The sequence below is a fragment of the Chelonia mydas genome, chromosome 17 (assembly GCF_015237465.2).
Source record: "Chelonia mydas isolate rCheMyd1 chromosome 17, rCheMyd1.pri.v2, whole genome shotgun sequence".
Taxonomy (NCBI): Eukaryota; Metazoa; Chordata; order Testudines; family Cheloniidae; genus Chelonia; species Chelonia mydas.
Window position 1 is genome coordinate 23,626,727 of NC_051257.2, and position 17,064 is coordinate 23,643,790.

A 17,064-nucleotide genomic window follows, 5' to 3' on the forward strand; every position below is an offset into this window, starting at 1 on the left:
CTGGGGGATGCAGGGAGCAGGGGAATGGCTGGAGCCTGGCCCAGCTCTCCAGGGCCTTGCGGGGAGGCTTGAGGCTGCCTGGCCCAGCCGAGATCCCGGAGGGACTTCCCCGCAGCGCCACAGAAACTGCCGGGAAGGAAGCGGCTGCTCTCGGGTGCGGTGACTCACCAGCCCTGGGAGTCCCGCTGTCGGGACCTATGTCCCCGTGAGTCAGGACCACGCACGGGAGCGAGTATCGGCTCCGCAACCGAGAGCCCGGCCCACGTCACACACACGCCCCCCCCCCCCGCCCTGCCCGCCCGGGCACCCCCCTGCCGCTCCCCCCAGTCCCCGCCCGGCCCCCCGGCGCCGCGGCCCCCCACCGCCCGGCCAGTTCCCGCATCGCCGGTCAGCCCCGCTCACCCCGGGCCGGGGGCCGGTCGGGGTCGATCTGGTCCCGGGTCCCCGCTGGCGCCCCTGCCCGCTCCTCCCCGCCTCTCCTGGGCGCCCAATCCCGGCCGCGGAGGCCGCTCCCCTCCCAGCCGCACCTGCAGCCCGGAGCCCCTAAGCCCGCAGCCGCCGCACGGAGCGCTCGGCCGCTAGCCGCGGACCCAGGTCCCGGTGAGTGACCGGAGCGCGACCTGCCCCCGGGGGCCACCAGCCCCAGCGCCTGCCCTGGGGCTCCCGGACTGGCTGGCTGGGGTGCCCGTCTGGGACCTCGGTGCCCCATGGGGGGCTAGGGAGGGGCTGGCTGTCCCGACTGGGACCTCGGTGCCCCATGGGGGGCTAGGGAGGGGCTGGCTGTTCCAACTGGGACCTCAGTGCCCCATGGGGGGCTAGGGAGGGGCTGGCTGTCCTTTCTGGGACTTTGGTGCCCCATGGGGGGCTAGGGAGGGGCTGGCTGTCCCAACTGGGACTTTGGTGCCCCATGGGGGGCTAGGTAGCGGCTGGCTGTCCCGACTGGGACCTCGGTGCCCCATGGGGGGCTAGGGAGGGGCTGGCTCTCCTGTCTCGGACTCCCCCTCACATTGCTGTTGCAGTCCCCTGTCCCCAAACTCCTGAATTGCTCTTTGCCACATTTGTTGGCTCTGTCCTGTTTGGGGTTGTGTTGCTTAGCTGCACGGCTGGCCCCATCACCGGCAGGCCTGGGCGAGCGGGGAGACAGCTTGTTTTCTGGCTGTTGTTACCTGCAGTTGACCAATAGTATTTATCTGGCGCTATCCCATGGAGCCCCTCTGCCCAGGGCCCTGTGATGGGCAGTGGGAAGCTGTGTCAAATCCACCCATGGGAAGGACAGAGAAGCCTAAAAGTCACTGGGCAAGGTGTTCAAAATGGGTGTCTACATGCAGGCATCTTTGTCTCTGCATCACCCCCCGATACACTTGGTCAGACCCAGCTCCGCTCCAAGACTGTCCCTTGAGGTGAGTGGGAATTGCACCAGTTCCTTGAACTCACTTTAATTTCCTCTGTCTCTAGGATTTTATACTGTGCACATTGTCATGGGACCTGAGTGCCTGGGACTGAGGATAGGGATCAACCCCACAGGGGAGGTGGAAAGGCAAATTCATGCATGTCTGAAAAGCACCCAGAGATCCTGGGATGGAAGGTGTTGGCATTAATTCATTAGTATAATTGTTATAGGGGGAAAGAGGGACATCAAGTCAGTCAGGGCCTGAAGGGAAAGGAGGAGAATGAGATAATGGAGGCAGAGAGCTCGATTCACAAAGGGGTTTAGGCACGTAACTGCCTCTTTGGGCACCGAAGTCCAAAATTCAGATCTTCAAACAGCTGCCACCTGATCTGCAGGTGTCTAGGACTCCCCAGTACAGCCCCTTACATCTCTGCCAGAGGCTGTCTGCTCGGCATCTAGATCCTCAAACCAGGCATCCCCCTGCTTATCGTGCCTGCCAGGCCTGATCCCGCAGGCACGCCCAGGGGCTGCCTGCCAGGCCCCATGTGAAACAGCCAAGGAGGAGATGGTTGTGCCCCCATAGACCCAAGAGGCCTATGGTTAGAGCATTCACACAGGACATGGGAGAACCCAGTGCAAGTAAACTCAGGGCTCCCCACCCCAAGCCCTGAGCTACAGAATCATGCCCACTCTCTCTTTTTGGTCCAGTGAATATGTAAGTATTTTAAACACAGTGAAACAGCTCCAGCCAGACCGATTAAGAGGTTGCTGTGCCTGGCGGTTCAGGCACTCCCTGGGGAGACAGGCGAGCTGCTCCCAATCAGGCTGTGTGGGGATTTGAACTTGAGTCTCCTGTATTCTGGGTAAATGCTGTGACACGGGACGAGGGGAAGGGGGAATGCTGCCTCCTTAGTTTTTCCTGAAAAAAGGCGGACCTGGTTCAGGCACTAGACTCACAGCTGCCTAACTCCCCGCGACGGATGGAGTGCTGGCTCACTTAGGCAGCTCCTCACTCAGCCTTTGTGAATCCCTTTCTTAGTGGCTCACTTTCCCGTGCAGTGTATAGCAAGCCTGGGTGCCTACCTCGGGTCTTTGAATTCCAGTGGGTGCAGGGTGTCTAGACATTAAGTGCTGCAATGCAGAGCAGAGTCTCCTTGTGAATCTAGCCCAGAATCTCCAAGGAGCCCTTTGGGAGCTGCCACTACGAATGGGGCTGAGAGGGAAGGCCTACCTTCCTGACTCCCCATGTGCCATGGGGAGAGGTAGGCTGGGCCCGGCTTCACGTTAGCGGGAGGTTATGCAACAACAGCACCCTGGGATGGGCTGGATGCAGTGGTTAGAGGAAGGTCAGAACAGTCAGATTATAGTCACCTCCTGGGGTGGGGTCTGTTCCCCTGCGCCCTCCCAGTCCCCCAGAGGGCAAAGCACTGGGATAAACAGCCTGGGAAGAATCTGCTCCCGACTTCACATGGTCCCAGGCAACAGGGGCTCAGGAGCCACGAATCACAATGTTTGCGAGCAGTGGGGCCGTGCCACATGACTCCCATCCCGCGGGAGCTGCACCATGGCAAGGCTTGAGAAGGGCTATGCTCCTGTCACTGAGGTGTAAAGGGGAGGGAAGTAGGTCTGGGGATCGGAGCCTCTTCCCCCCCGAGCTGCCAGAGTGGTTTCCCCCTAACTATGGGCCCCTCAGTCTGACATCGAGCCCAGGCAAAATAATGGCTTGACTGATACAGGACTTGGTTCACAGAGAATTAAAGGAGGGTAATATAGTTCATGTCTATCAGCACAGGCTTATGGAAAATAGGTCGCGTCAGACTAATCTGATATCTTCTCTTGATGAGATTACAAGTTTGGTTGATAAAGGGAATAGTGTTGATGTAATAGACTGAGACTTCTGTACGGCATTTGACACGGTACAGCATGCCATTTTGAGTATTAAATTAGAAGAATATAAAATTAACATGACACACATTAAATAGATTAAAAGCTGCCTAACTGTTGGTTGAAAAAAGTAATTGTAAATGGGGAATCACCATTGAGCAGGTGTGTTTCTAGTGGGGTTTCACAGGGAACCTTGGTCTTGTGCTATTTAAGATTTTCATCAATGACCTGGAAGAGAACAGAAAGTCATCATTGCTAAAGTTTGCAGATGACACAACTGGGGGAGTGGTCAATAATGAAGAGGTCAGTGATACAGAGAGATCTGGATCTGTTGGTAAACTGGATGCAAGCAAACAATATGTGTTTTAATACAGCCCAGTGTAAAGTTATCCGTGGAGGAACAAAGAATGCAGATCATACCTACAGGATGGGGGCTGTATCGTGGGAGCAGCGATTCTGAAAAGCATGTGGGGGTCGTGGTGACAATCTGCTGAACATGAGCTCTCAGTGTGGTGCTGTGGCCAAAAGGGCTACGGCAGGGAATCTTGGTTAGGAGTCGAGAGGTTATTTTACTTCTGCATCTGGCAGTGGTGCCACTGCTGTTGGATCTTGTGTCCAGTGCTGGTGCCCACAATGCAGGAAGAATGTTGATACATTGGAAAGGGTCCAGGGAAGAGCCACGAGAATTATTAAAGGATTGGAAAACGTGCCTCTGGGCAGGGGCTGTAAACACTTCCTGTCTGATTGTGTTTCAGGAGCTGGGCTGCTAGATCCTCTCCCATCCAGAACACAGACACTCTGTTGTTGGGTATTTCATGAGGGCCCTTCTTCAACAGCAGGTAAATCAGCTCTTAGCATGAATGGCAGCTCCTGTCTTGGCTAGGAGAGCAGGAGGGGCAGGATACAAAGAACAACAGACTCCCTGTCTGCCATCTTGCACTAGGGTGTGTGTATGTGAGTCGGGGCCCCTCCCCGGAGCCCTGCGACTTGTGCTGTGCAGCACTAGGAGGCCAACGCCTGCTTCCCCAGAGGGCCCCTCGAGCTGCCTCTGTAGGGGAAGAAGAAAAGGAGGACTTGTGGCACATCCGATGAAGTGAGCTGTAGCTCACGAAAGCTTATGCTCAAATAAATTGGTTAGTCTCTAAGGTGCCACAAGTCCTCCTTTTCTTTTTGCGAATACAGACTAACACGGCTGTTACTCTGAAACCTGTAGGGGAAGGTTTGCTGTACTGAGAGGGATGTTGGGAGGGAAACTTTCCCTGCTGCTCAGAACTCGCCTGGAGACCCTGCGCAAGGGCCACGCTGCAAAGCAAGGGAGGCCTCTGACTGCTAGATGCAGGACAGTACCGGGGGGGTGGGGAGGATGTTCCCGTTGCACTACAATGCTCCAGGCCAGGGGCCCACGCCAACCACAATGGTCCGTGCTAGAGAGCCGATACGGCTGGAGCACACATGCCAGTGGCCCTCTTCGCTACTGAGAGACAGAGACTGCGGGCATATGTAATACACATTGGTAAGATGGTTTAACTAACCAGTGCCCTCTACTAGGTTTCTCACTGTTCTTTGGATCTGTGTTCCTTAGCTAAAGTACAAGCTGGAGAATTTATATAAATCTTTGAGGCTTATTTGCTTTCAAAGTTGTGTTGGCTAATAAGAAATTACAGAAAGCAGAATACAGATGGTTGGCTGATAATGTTTATGATGTGAAAATGGAATTTAACATGAGAAGTTACAATTATCAAGAGATGATAAATTAGTTAAATGCATTTAAGGTCTTATCACAACCTTGTTACAAAGGTAACGTTGATCCTAGTTCTGTACTAGTCTAGTGCAAGTGATTGTGGTTCCAGCACAGAATTATGGATTCTTAATTACAGCTCCTTATTTACTTCTCATCAAGATTATATCCCAGTAGAATTATGGAACTGCTCTTGTCAGTTCCACCAAACAATTCTACAGCAGGATTTAGAATTTTAGACAAATTACTTAGTTATCAAAGAATGTCAGTTTTCAGTTCAGAATGACCTTGCCCATGACTCGGAGCCATACTTTGCCACTTATACATGCACAAGACTATCATACGCTAAGCCCAAACTGTAATATGCACGGAATAATGTTGAAGCCGTTCTAGTTTCTCAGGAATTTCACCGGCGCTGTGGGTTCCTATGCCACTTTAACCAAAGGTTCAAATAGTGGTCAGATAATTTTTATTTATTTTTTTTGTAATTTTTCTTGTTTGTTTCTTTTTATAAAGATGAATTACTCACAGCAATAGTGGGACAATCTTTAGTTTACAAGCCAATTCAAAGTGTCTTCCTCTTTTTGTCTAATTCTCTTGAAAGCTATGCAATTTCTAGGTTGACCTCTTTAAAACACTCAGGATTTGACAAAGTAAATTTTGCTGTAATGAAGCCCAGCTTTCAATTACATCATTATTAGGCTGAGCTAGAGTGATGAGTTTCTCTTGTCCTAGCACTCTCAGCTGACTTAATGAATCAGCATGACTTGTAAATAACTAAGACTAAACTTGTTAGTGAAATACAAGTACACATACATTTGAGTCATTCAGAGGGTTTTAATAAAGGTAAAGACTTTCTGAGAAGCATTTAGCCTAACATGACCAAGTCATCACATGAATAAAAGTTGTTCGGCTACTTATCAGTTGGAACTGGTATGAATGTGGGTTCTCCAGCTTAGCTTCACAGTTTCAATGACTGGTTCTTGAGTTAGATTAGAGTTCATTCAGGTGAGTCACTCAAGGCTTTATTCTTTTCCTGAATTTTGCAGTGGTCTCCCCCGATAGGACTTTCAAAAACAGAGGGACCACATTCAGAAAGGAACTTATGGCATTGCCACATCGAATCCTTAGGCGTCCTGCTGCCTAGTGGAATTCTGAGCCCTGATTTAAGCAAATGGCTCCATTGTACAGTGCATGGGGAGAACCTGGGATTTAAGACGGGTTCTCAGAAGCCAGCATGCGGAGTGGTGGGCTGCCTAAGAAAGCCGATAGGAAATGCCGAGGACTGGGGCAGGGCTTAGCTCTCAGATTCATAAAGGTACTTAGGTACCTAGCTCCCATTGATCCCAGCCTGTCAGGCCAGAGGCCTGTTTTTTATTAGGGTTCCCAGGCTGGCAGTCCCCACTTTACCTGATTTTGAGCAAGGACATGAATTCAGCTCTTCCAGGTGAGTGCCCGAACTGCCAGGCTCTTGGCTAGTCTGGCATGTGTCTCTTAATCTGACCTGTTGAAGCCGTTCCATTTCATAAAACTATTAAAATATTCATTGGGTCAGAGTGAGTGTGTGAGTGACTCTGTTGCCCAGTGGTTAGCGCACTCACTTGGCATGTGGGAGAGTCAGGTTCAAGTCTCTGCTCCAAATCAGGAAGAGGAAGGATTTAAACGGGGTGTGCCCTAAATTGTTGGGCTACTGGCTGTCCTGGGTGTGAGTGCGCATATGTGAGCCTGAAGAATGCCCAGCTTGCCTGCCCCTGATTGTTTTGTGCAGGACCTGATCCTGTAGGCATGGTCTGAGAACGCCTACCGGATCAGCTCCTGCTGTGGAGACAGGTGGGAATGTCTCATCTGAGCGGCCAGTTGATGTGTCACATGAGCAAGGGCTCAAAGCAGCTTGTTAGCTGTGGGGTGGCATCAGGATTTAGGCATCTTTGCCCATGCTTACCAGCAGAAAGTGAGGTGCTTGTGGGGTTAGGCCAGGGGTCTCAAACTCAAATGACCACGAGGGCCACATGAGGACTAGTACATTGGCCTGAGGGCCGCACCACTGACCATCCCCCCACCCACTGCCCCGCCCCTGCCCCCACTCCACCCCTTCTGTGAGGCCCTGCCCCTGCCCCGCCTCTTCCCACCCCTTCCCCCATTCCAACCCCTTTGCTGAAAGTGGTTTCATTCATGCTTCTGGGGAAAGTTTGAAATGTCAAACCAGAAGCTGAGTTTTGTCCCCTCTCCTCATTCTCCTTTATGGCTTCTTGCAACTTTGTCTCTGGATAATTCCTGTTTCTTTGTGCAAAATATCTTGTGCCATATCAGTTTGTATAGTACATGTTGGGCCATCCGCTGAATTCCCACTGGCTCATCTCCAGTCAGTAACCCGCTTCTGCAAGTTACCTTCTGTGGGCCCCTCTGTGGTGAGCTCCTTTGGCCAACTCTTCATTACTCCAACCTTCTTCCGCAAGTTACCTTCCGTGGGCCCCTTTGTGGTGAAGTTCTTTGGCCAGCTCTTTGCAACTCCATGTTCTTTTCATTAGCACTCTTTGCTGTCTGCAGACACGTCCATTTTGAAGTCAGCCTTTCTGGAAAGTCTCCTCACACTCCTGGATGGCTCTATCCTGCAGCAATGTCAAATCATTTGACTCATTTGCTTGGTCATCATCAACAGGAGAGAGCAATTAATGAAATAGCACAAAACAGTTGTATGCATCTCTGTACCAGTCCTGGATTATTCCCTGAAACTCGGTAATAAGGTTAGTAGGAGCACCATATGCAACGGGCTCTCGGTTCAGCTGCCAGTCATACAGCTGGTCAGGACTTTTGGTCTGGCACCATTTTGGTTGGTGCACTGTGGGCTTCAGCATGACATAGGGCTGCGTCAGCTCTTTTAATGCAAAATCAATACCTTATGAGATGTAGTTTTGTTAAAAATGAGTTCTCTTTCTTGTAGATAGCTGGTGTGTGTGCCAAGGTCTGCGCAGGGTTTATGGGGTGCGCTGACAAGTAACCCCCAAATAAAGCAGCTCAGCACGGATCACAGCTTCTTTGCTTGACCCTCCTGCTCCTTGGCCTCTTCCCCAGCCTTGCAGCCCATCTGCTTCCTGTAGCCAGCCTGCTTCCTGTAGCTCCCCTTCTCACTCTAAGCCCTTCAGGGCCTAGATCCACACAGGTATTGTAGTGCCTGGTGTCCTGCCACCTAGCGGCCTTCACAGCTGGGAGTTAGGTACCAGGCCTGGATTCCCAAAGGGACGGGGATGTTGCAACACTCAGCAATTTGGCATTTGGAAGATCACAGGAACAAACCACTGTTACCCGCAAAGCCTGGGTTAGGCACCTAGGCTCCCTCTACAAGGCACGAGGAGCAAGAGGCACCTCAGAATGCAAGTCACCAAAGCCATCACACTGGGTTGGGAGCTGCCAGCGTTAGCCAATGAGAGACGGTGACAAGATGGATGTTTCCTAAGCCCTGCCCCTCCCGCGGAGTTTGGTACCTATCTCTACTTGTGATCCGCAGCGAGGAACCCCTCTGCTGGAGCCTGGTAGCGTAGGTGTCTAAGGGTACGTCTAGGCCAGGGGTCGGCAGCCTTTCAGAAGTGGTGTGCCGCGTCTTCATTTATTCACTTTCATTGAAGGTTTCACGTGCCAGTCATACATTTGAACGTTTTTAGAAGGTCTCTCTCTATAAGTCTATATATTCTATAACTAAACTATTGTCCTATGTAAAGTAAACAAGGATTTCAAAATGTTTAAGAAGCTTCATTTAAAATCTGATCTTACGCCACCGGCCCGCTCAGCCCGCTCGCTGCCAGCCTGGGGTTCCGGTCACCTAGGCCTGCAGCAGGCTGAGCGGGGCCTGCGGCCGGGACCCCGGCTGGCAAGGGGCAGGCAGCCAGAACCCCAGACCGGCAGCGGGCTGAGCAGGACCGGCGGCCGGGACCCCAGACCGGCAGCGGGCTGAGCAGGACCGGCGGCCGGGACCCCAGACCGGCAGCGGGCTGAGCAGGACCGGCGGCCGGGACCCCAGACTGGCAGCGGGCTGAGCAGGACCGGCGGCCGGGACCCCAGACCGGCAGCGGGCTGAGCAGGACCGGCGGCCGGGACCCCAGACCGGCAGCGGGCTGAGCAGGACCGGCGGCCGGGACCCCAGACAGCAGTGGGCTAAGCGGCTCAGCTCGCTGCCACTCAGCCCACTGCCGGTCTGGGGTTCAGTCCGCCGGCTCCTGCCAGCCAGGGTCCCGGCTGCTGGCCCCGCTCAGCCCGCTGCCGGTCTGGGATCCCGGCCCTGCCCACACAGAGTGGGTACCTACCTTCTCCCAGGTTCTAGCCCATTCTCTTCCTCTCTCTCTGCACTGGGCTGAGGGTGCGAGTGCACTGAGCACAGGGCTTGGCGTGAAGGAGCAGGCTGGGGGTTGGGGTGCAGGGTCTGGCCAGGAGCTAGAATGAGGGAGGGGGCTCAGGGTTGGGGCAAGAGGTTTGGGTGTGGAGTGCTTACCTGGGCAGCTCCCATTTGGTGCGAGGGGTGCAGGTGGGAATGTTGGAAGGTGCAGGAGCTCCTGTTTGGTGCTCAGGGTGGGGGTGGAAATGTGGGGGGTGCAGGAGTCAGGGCATGGGGGGGGGCTGGGTATGCGTGGGGGGTACTGGAGTCAGGGCTGGGGTTGTGGGGGGGTGCAGGGATCAGGGCAGAGGGCTGGGGTGTGTGGCGGGGTGCAGGGGTCAGGGCAGGGGGCTGGGGTGTGCGGGGGGATGTAAGGTGCAGGGATCAGGATAGAGGGCTGGGGTGTGCGGGGCGATGTAAAGTGCAGGGATCAGGGCAGGGGGCTGGGGTGTGCGGGGGGATGTAAAGTGCAGGGATCAGGGCAGAGGGCTGGGGTGTGCGGGGGGATGTAAAGTGCAGGGATCAGGGCAGGGGGCTGGGGTGTGCGGGGGGATGTAAGGTGCAGGGATCAGGGCAGGGGGCTGGGGTGTGCGGGGGGATGTAAGGTGCAGGGATCAGGGCAGAGGGCTGGGGTGTGGGCGGGATGTAAGGGTCAGGGCAGAGGGCTGGGAGGGTGGGCAGGGGTCACGGCAGGGGGCTGGAGGGGATATGCCCTGATTCCACCCCCCTTCCCCAAGGCCCCGTCCCCACCTCGTCTCCGCCTCCTCCCCGGAGCAGCGAGTGCCTGGTGCTCCGCTTCTCCCTCTCCCGCACAAGGGCCATCAGCTGATCGGGGGCAGGGAGGGAGAGGGGGAGGGGCAGGCACCCAGTGGGGCGGGGGAACAGGCGGGGGAGGGGGGAGAGGGAGAGGGGCAGAAACCCAGCGGGGCAGGGGAAGAGGCGGGGGAGGGGGGAGAGGGGGAGGGGCAGAAACCCAGCGGGGCGGGGGAGGAGGGGGAGAGGGGGAGGGGCAGGCACCCAGCAGGGTGGGGGAAGAGGCTGGGGAGGGGGGAGAGGGGGAGGGGCAGGCACCCAGCGGGGCGGGGGAAGAGGCTGGGGAGGGGGGAGAGGGGGAGGGGCAGGCACCCAGCAGGGCGGGGGAAGAGGAGGGGCAGGGGGGAGAGGGGGAGGGGCAGGCACCGAGCACGGCGGGGGAAGAGGCGGGGGAGGGGGGAGAGGGGGAGGGGCAGAAACCCAGCGGGGCGGGGGAAGAGGCGGGGCAGGGGGAGAGGGGGAGGGGCAGGCACCCAGCGGGGCGGGGGAAGAGGCGGGGGAGGGGGGAGAGGGGGAGGGGCAGGCACCCAGCGGGGCGGGGGAAGAGGCGGGGGATGGGGGCGAGGGGGAGGGGCAGGCACCCAGCGGGGCGGGGGAGGAGGGGGGAGAGGGGGAGGGGCAGAAACCCAGCGGGGCGGGGGAAGAGGCGGGGGAGGGGGGAGAGGGGGAGGGGCAGAAACCCAGTGGGGCGGGGGAAGAGGCGGGGGAGGGGGGAGAGGGGGAGGGGCAGGCACCCAGCGGGGCGGGGGAAGAGGCGGGGCAGGGGGGAGAGGGGGAGGGGCAGGCACCCAGCGGGGCAGGGGAAGAGGCGGGGGAGGGGGGAGAGGGGGAGGGGCAGGCACCCAGCGGGGCGGGGGAAGAGGCGGGGGAGGGGGGAGAGGGGGAGGGGCAGGCACCCAGCGGGGCAGGGGAAGAGGCGGGGGAGGGGGGAGAGGGGGAGGGGCAGGCACCCAGCGGGGCGGGGGAAGAGGCGGGGGAGGGGGGGAGAGGGGGAGGGGCAGGCACCCAGCGGGGCAGGGGAAGAGGCGGGGGAGGGGGGAGAGGGGGAGGGGCAGGCACCCAGCGGGGCGGGGGAAGAGGCGGGGCAGGGGGGAGAGGGGGAGGGGCAGAAACCCAGCGGGGCGGGGGAAGAGGCGGGGGAGGGGGGAGAGGGGGAGGGGCAGGCACCCAGCGGGGTGGGGGAAGAGGTGGGGCAGGGGGGAGCTTGCCTGCCCTGCAGCAGCAGCAGCCGGCAGGACCAAGCTTCTTCACCCTGCCCCCGCGGGGGGGGACGGAGAAGAGCGGCCGGGGGGGCAGGATGTTTAATGGCACGCTGCTGCCTGCCGGGGGCCCGGCCTGGGTTCGGCAGCAGGCTGAGCGGGGCCGGCGGCTGGGACCTGGCAGGCAGCAGGTGCCATTAAACATCGGCTCCCGTGCCGTCTTTGGCTCGCGTGCCAGAGGTTGCCGACCCCTGGGCTGCGCTGTGAAAAAACACTCGCAGCACCTAGTCTCAAAGGCCAGGTCAGCTGACTGGGGTCATGGGGCTTGGTGCAGGGCTAAAAATTGCAGTGGAGACATTCGGACTCAGGCTGGAGCCCGGGCTCCGAGACCCTCCCCCCACACAGGGCTTCAGAACCTGGTCTCCAGCCAGAGCCCACACCGCTCTACTGCTATTTTATAGCGGAGCCCAAGCCCTGCGGGCCCGAGTCAGCTGTGGTCGTACCGTGGGGCTTTTATTGCAGTGACGACGTTCCCTCAGTCATTCCTTGCCAGAGTGAGTCAGGTGCCTGCCTCGCTCCACAAGAAAGAGCTGGAGGAAGAGCCACCTGCCTGGTAACTTTTCACCCAGTGGCTAGAGCACTCAGCTGGGATGTGGGAGACCCTGGTTCAAGTCCCGCTCTGCCGGAGGAGAGAGAGGATTTGAACAGCACTCCCAGGAGCGGGCGCTAACCACAGGGCTATGGGCTAGTCTGCTGGTGAAGCTGCTCCAGTTTGGATAAATAATTGAAGAGTCATTGGAACAGGGGGACTAGACCTGGGCCTTCCACCTCCCAGGGAGGCTCCGTGGCCACCAGGCTATAGGCTCAGTCTCCCTCTGGCCCTATGACTGTCCGTATTTATGCAAAGTGGAACAGCTTCCACAGAAAAGATTGAGGGATCCTTCCCCCGCCCCCATCATAACATCCCATAGGTCAGGGATTACAGCACTCTTTTGGGAGGTGGGAGACCCCTGTTCAAATCCTTTCTCCCCCCTGGCAGAAGGGGAATTCAACCTGAGTCTCCCACATCCCAGGCGAGGGCTCTAACCACTGGGCTAAAAGTTATAAGTTGGGCATGGCCTAGAGTCTGCAGGACTCCTCCATTCAGAGTCTGCATGGGACCTGATTCGGCAGGCATGTCTGTGGGATGGGCTCCATGGATGCGATGTGTGGAGGAGTGCCCCTCTTCTCCTGCTCTGTGGATCATGCTGGGGCTCGGGCAGGAGAGAGGCATCCAAACAGTGAACATGTCCAGAGGCAGACACATAGGCACTTAGGGAGCTCATAGCCTGGTGGGTGAGGCAGGAGCTTTGTGGATCTCAGCGGAGCCTAAGTCCATGATTTGGCATTTGTGAATCTAGATCCTGGGGGTTTCAGGTTCCTAAAGGGTTAGGCAGCTGCTTAACCAGGGTTTTGAGGATCTAAAAATTGGGTTTAGGCACCTAAAGTGGCAGTTGGGCACCTAATTCCCCTTGTGGGTCCAGCTGTGGGTGCCTAGCTCCGGGCTGCAAATTCCACTGGGTGGCAGGGCACCAGAACACCTTCATTCCTAGCCTGTAGTTATAATAGTGTATCCCAGTGGTGCTGGTGCAAGGGCGGGCTGCCGCACCCCCTGTCGTGAAGTCGTAATAACAAACACCAAATACATGGTTTCCATGGTTTCCGTCATCAGCATCCCCACTATAAAAATTGTTCCAGCACCCCTGGTGTATCCAATATATAGTTTGATCTACTGAAGCTCTAGTACAAGTGGGTTGGTCCTGCTTTGAGCAGAGGGTTGGACTAGATGACCTCCTGAGGTCTCTTCCAACCCTGATCTTCTATGAGTCTATGATTCTTTCAGCATAAAGCATCTAAAATAGAAGAGGAGGTAAAACAGGAAGTTACTTCACAACCTTGCAAGAGTTTGTGGTTCAGCCTGGCTAGTTTGCTATTATTTATCCTGCATCCCCAGTGTGGCACAGAAACAGCACTTGCTGGTTGACAGGTTCAAAGGCTTCGAAGGACCCTGGCCTGTGTGGCTGTCTAGAACATCATTGTTTTTAGCAAGCGCCATCATTTTTTCATCACTATGCCCCAAAATCCTCACTCAGTTTCTAAAGTACAGTGAAGATGGCATCTGGCTCCAGTCCAGATCCATCCTATTTTTCCTACTAGGGAGGCGCTGTGCGGGAAGGCTTGTGGGGAAGGAGGGACACACTCGCACATGTGGTGGTTGTGTCCCAGAATTAGAAGGTTTTGGGAGGAAATTATTAAAGAGATTCAACTTATGACAATATGCTTCCTAAAGATCCCTTGAACTGCTGACATAATGCTCCAGCAAAGGAGCTACATTTTGAACAGAACAACAAATTAATTCTTTTTTATTGTTAGCTGCAAGATTTTGTAATGCACGTTATTGGAAAAATATCACTTCTCTTCCTATGGAATTGGGGTAAAGTAACATATGGACAGTCCTTGTAACGGAAAAGCTTTCACACCCAGCATGTAAACAAGAGAAGCACTGAAAAGAAGAAAGGTATTTAGAAATTTGGACACCCTTTTTAGTGTACTCGGAGGAAGAGGGCTCTGCAGCCAGAAAGCCAGAATTTTTAGCCAGGTTCTTTAAACATTAACCTGATTCTGACTAAGGAATCTTGACCTGCTGCTCACAAACCGGGAAGAATTAGTGGGGGAAGCAAAAGTGGATGGGAATCTGGGGGGCAGTGACCATGAGTTGGTTGAGTTCAGGATCCTGACGCAGGGAAGAAAGGTAAGCAGCAGGATACGGACCCTGGACTTCAGGAAAGAAGACTTCGACTCCCTCAGGGAGCGGATGGGTAGGATCCCCTGGGGGACTAACATGAAGGGGAAAGGAGTCCAGGAGAGCTGGCTGTATTTCAAGGAATCCCTGTTGAGGTTACAGGGACAAACCATCCCGATGAGTCGAAAGAATAGTAAATATGGCAGGCGACCAGCTTGGCTTAATGGTGAAATCCTAGCGGATCTTAAACATAAAAAAGAAGCTTACAAGAAGTGGAAGGTTGGACACATGACCAGGGAAGAGTATAAAAATATTGCTCAGGCATGTAGGAATGAAATCAGGAGGGCCAAATCACACCTGGAGCTGCAGCTAGCAAGAGATGTCAAGAGTAACAAGAAGGGTTTCTTCAGGTATGTTGGCAACAAGAAGAAAGCCAAGGAAAGTGTGGGCCCCTTACTGAATGAGGGAGGCAACCTAGTGACAGAGGATGTGGAAAAAGCTAATGTACTCAATGCTTTTTTTGTCTCTGTCTTCACGAACAAGGTCAGCTCCCAGACTGCTGCGCTGGGCATCACAGCATGGGGAGTAGATGGCCAACCCTCTGTGGAGAAAGGTGGTTAGGGACTATTTAGAAAAGCTGGATGTGCACAAGTCCATGGGGCCGGACGAGTTGCATCCGAGAGTGCTAAAGGAATTGGCGGCTGTGATTGCAGAGCCATTGGCCATTATCTTTGAAAACTCGTGGCGAACGGGGGGAGTCCCAGATGACTGGAAAAAGGCTAATGTAGTGCCAATCTTTAAAAAAGGGAAGAAGGAGGATCCTGGGAACTACAGGCCAGTCAGCCTCACCTCAGTCCCCGGAAAAATCATGGAGCAGGTCCTCAAAGAATCAATCCTGAAGCACTTACATGAGAGGAAAGTGATCAGGAACAGTCAGCATGGATTCACCAAGGGAAGGTCATGCCTGACTAATCTAATCGCCTTCTATGATGAGATTACTGGTTCTGTGGATGAAGGGAAAACAGTGGATGTATTGTTTCTTGACTTTAGCAAAGCTTTTGACACGGTCTCCCACAGTATTCTTGTCAGCAAGTTAAAGAAGTATGGGCTGGATGAATGCACTATAAGGTGGGTAGAAAGTTGGCTAGATTGTCGGGCTCAATGGGTAGTGATCAATGGCTCCATGTCTAGTTGGCAGCCGGTGTCAAGTGGAGTGCCCCAGGGGTAGGTCCTGGGGCCGGTTTTGTTCAATATCTTCATAAATGATCTGGAGGATGGTGTGGATTGCACCCTCAGCAAATTTGCAGATGATACTAAACTAGGAGGAGTGGTAGATACGCTGGAGGGCAGGGATAGGATACAGAGGGACCTAGACAAATTGGAGGATTGGGCCAAAAGAAATCTGATGAGGTTCAATAAAGATAAGTGCAGGGTCCTGCACTTAGGACGGAAGAACCCAATGCACAGCTACAGACTAGGGACCGAATGGCTAGGCAGCAGTTCTGTGGAAAAGGACCTAGGGGTGACAGTGGACGAGAAGCTGGATATGAGTCAGCAGTGTGCCCTTGTTGCCAAGAAGGCCAATGGCATTTTGGGATGTATAAGTAGGGGCATAGCGAGCAGATCGAGGGACGTGATAGTTCCCCTCTATTCGACATTGGTGAGGCCTCATCTGGAGTACTGTGTCCAGTTTTGGGCCCCACACTGCAGGAAGGATGTGGATAAATTAGAGAGAGTCCAGCGAAGGGCAAGAAAAATGATTAGGGGTCTGGAACACATGACTTATGAAGAGAGGCTGAGGGAACTGGGATTGTTTAGTCTACGGAAGAGAAGAATGAGGGGGGATTTGATAGCTGCTTTCAACTACCTGAGAGGTGGTTCCAGAGAGGATGGTTCTAGACTATTCTCAGTGGTAGAAGAGGACAGGACAAGGAGTAATGGTCTCAAGTTGCAGTGGGGGAGGTTTAGGTTGGATATTAGGAAAAACTTTTTCACCAAGAGGGTGGTGAAACAGTGGAATGTGTTACCTAGGGAGGTGGTAGAATCTCCTTCCTTAGAAGTTTTTAAGGTCAGGCTTGACAAAGCCCTGGCTGGGATGATTTAATTGGGGATTCGTCCTGCTTTGAGCAGGGGGTTGGACTAGATGACCTCCTGAGGTCCCTTCCAACCCTGATATTCTATGATTCTATGATTCTATGAATAAGTCATGGACAATGGAGTATGTGAACGTTTGTTGTAATTTTGCCTTTTTAAAAAGAAAATCATGATGCAGTCCCCCAAAATCCTGAGATTAAAAATGTGTTTTTGGCCTGTCTTCTGACGTTTGCAATACCCTGCTTTGGCAGCATATGCAGTGTTGGCCGCTCTTCCACAGGTACCGCGGGGAAGATGCTTTTGGTCCCTGCTGTATGAACTCATGCTAGAGGACCAGCTGAGATCGGGGCCCCATTGTGCCAGGCACTGTATAAACACACAGAGACTGCCCCTGCCCCAAAGAGTGAACAGTCTAGGGGGACACAGACACTGCAGCTCTTCGCATTGCAGCACCGAATGCTTGGGCACCCTGCTGCCTGCTGGTATTCACCATGCTGAGCTGGGCACCCAGGCTCCCACCCAGTGCATGGGGTGCCTAAGAACGGGAGGCACAAAACCCACAAGCCGTGTTGTCTAAGCTAGCCAGTAGGCATGCTGAGTCCCTCCAGGGGATTTAGATGCGTAGATCCAGGCCGCAGGGACTGGAACCGGTATTGATTTGGGTTCAGTTCACTGTCAGGTTCAGTTGCAGTCAGTGTGTTTGGATTCAGTTGTGGGTCAAGACACACACCCACACCCATACACCCCAGTTCAGCTACTGGCGCAAATCAGATTTTAATCTTAGTGGAAGTAAATTCA

General features: G+C 54.7%; 1 protein-coding gene across 3 annotated transcripts in view; it reads left to right on the plus strand.

Moving 5' to 3' along the window:
• Positions 1-357: 357 nt before the first annotated feature.
• Positions 358-17,064, plus strand: part of LOC102934946 (claudin-4) — a 36,265-nt gene continuing 19,558 nt past the window's right edge. For 2 of the 3 annotated variants that reach the window (XR_005222670.2, XM_027829143.3), the window contains exons 1-2: positions 358-600; positions 4,030-4,113. The gene's annotated coding sequence lies outside the window, so the exon portion shown is untranslated. The remainder of the gene's footprint in view (positions 601-4,029; positions 4,114-17,064) is intronic. The other variant, XM_043531363.1, reaches the window with a different exon arrangement.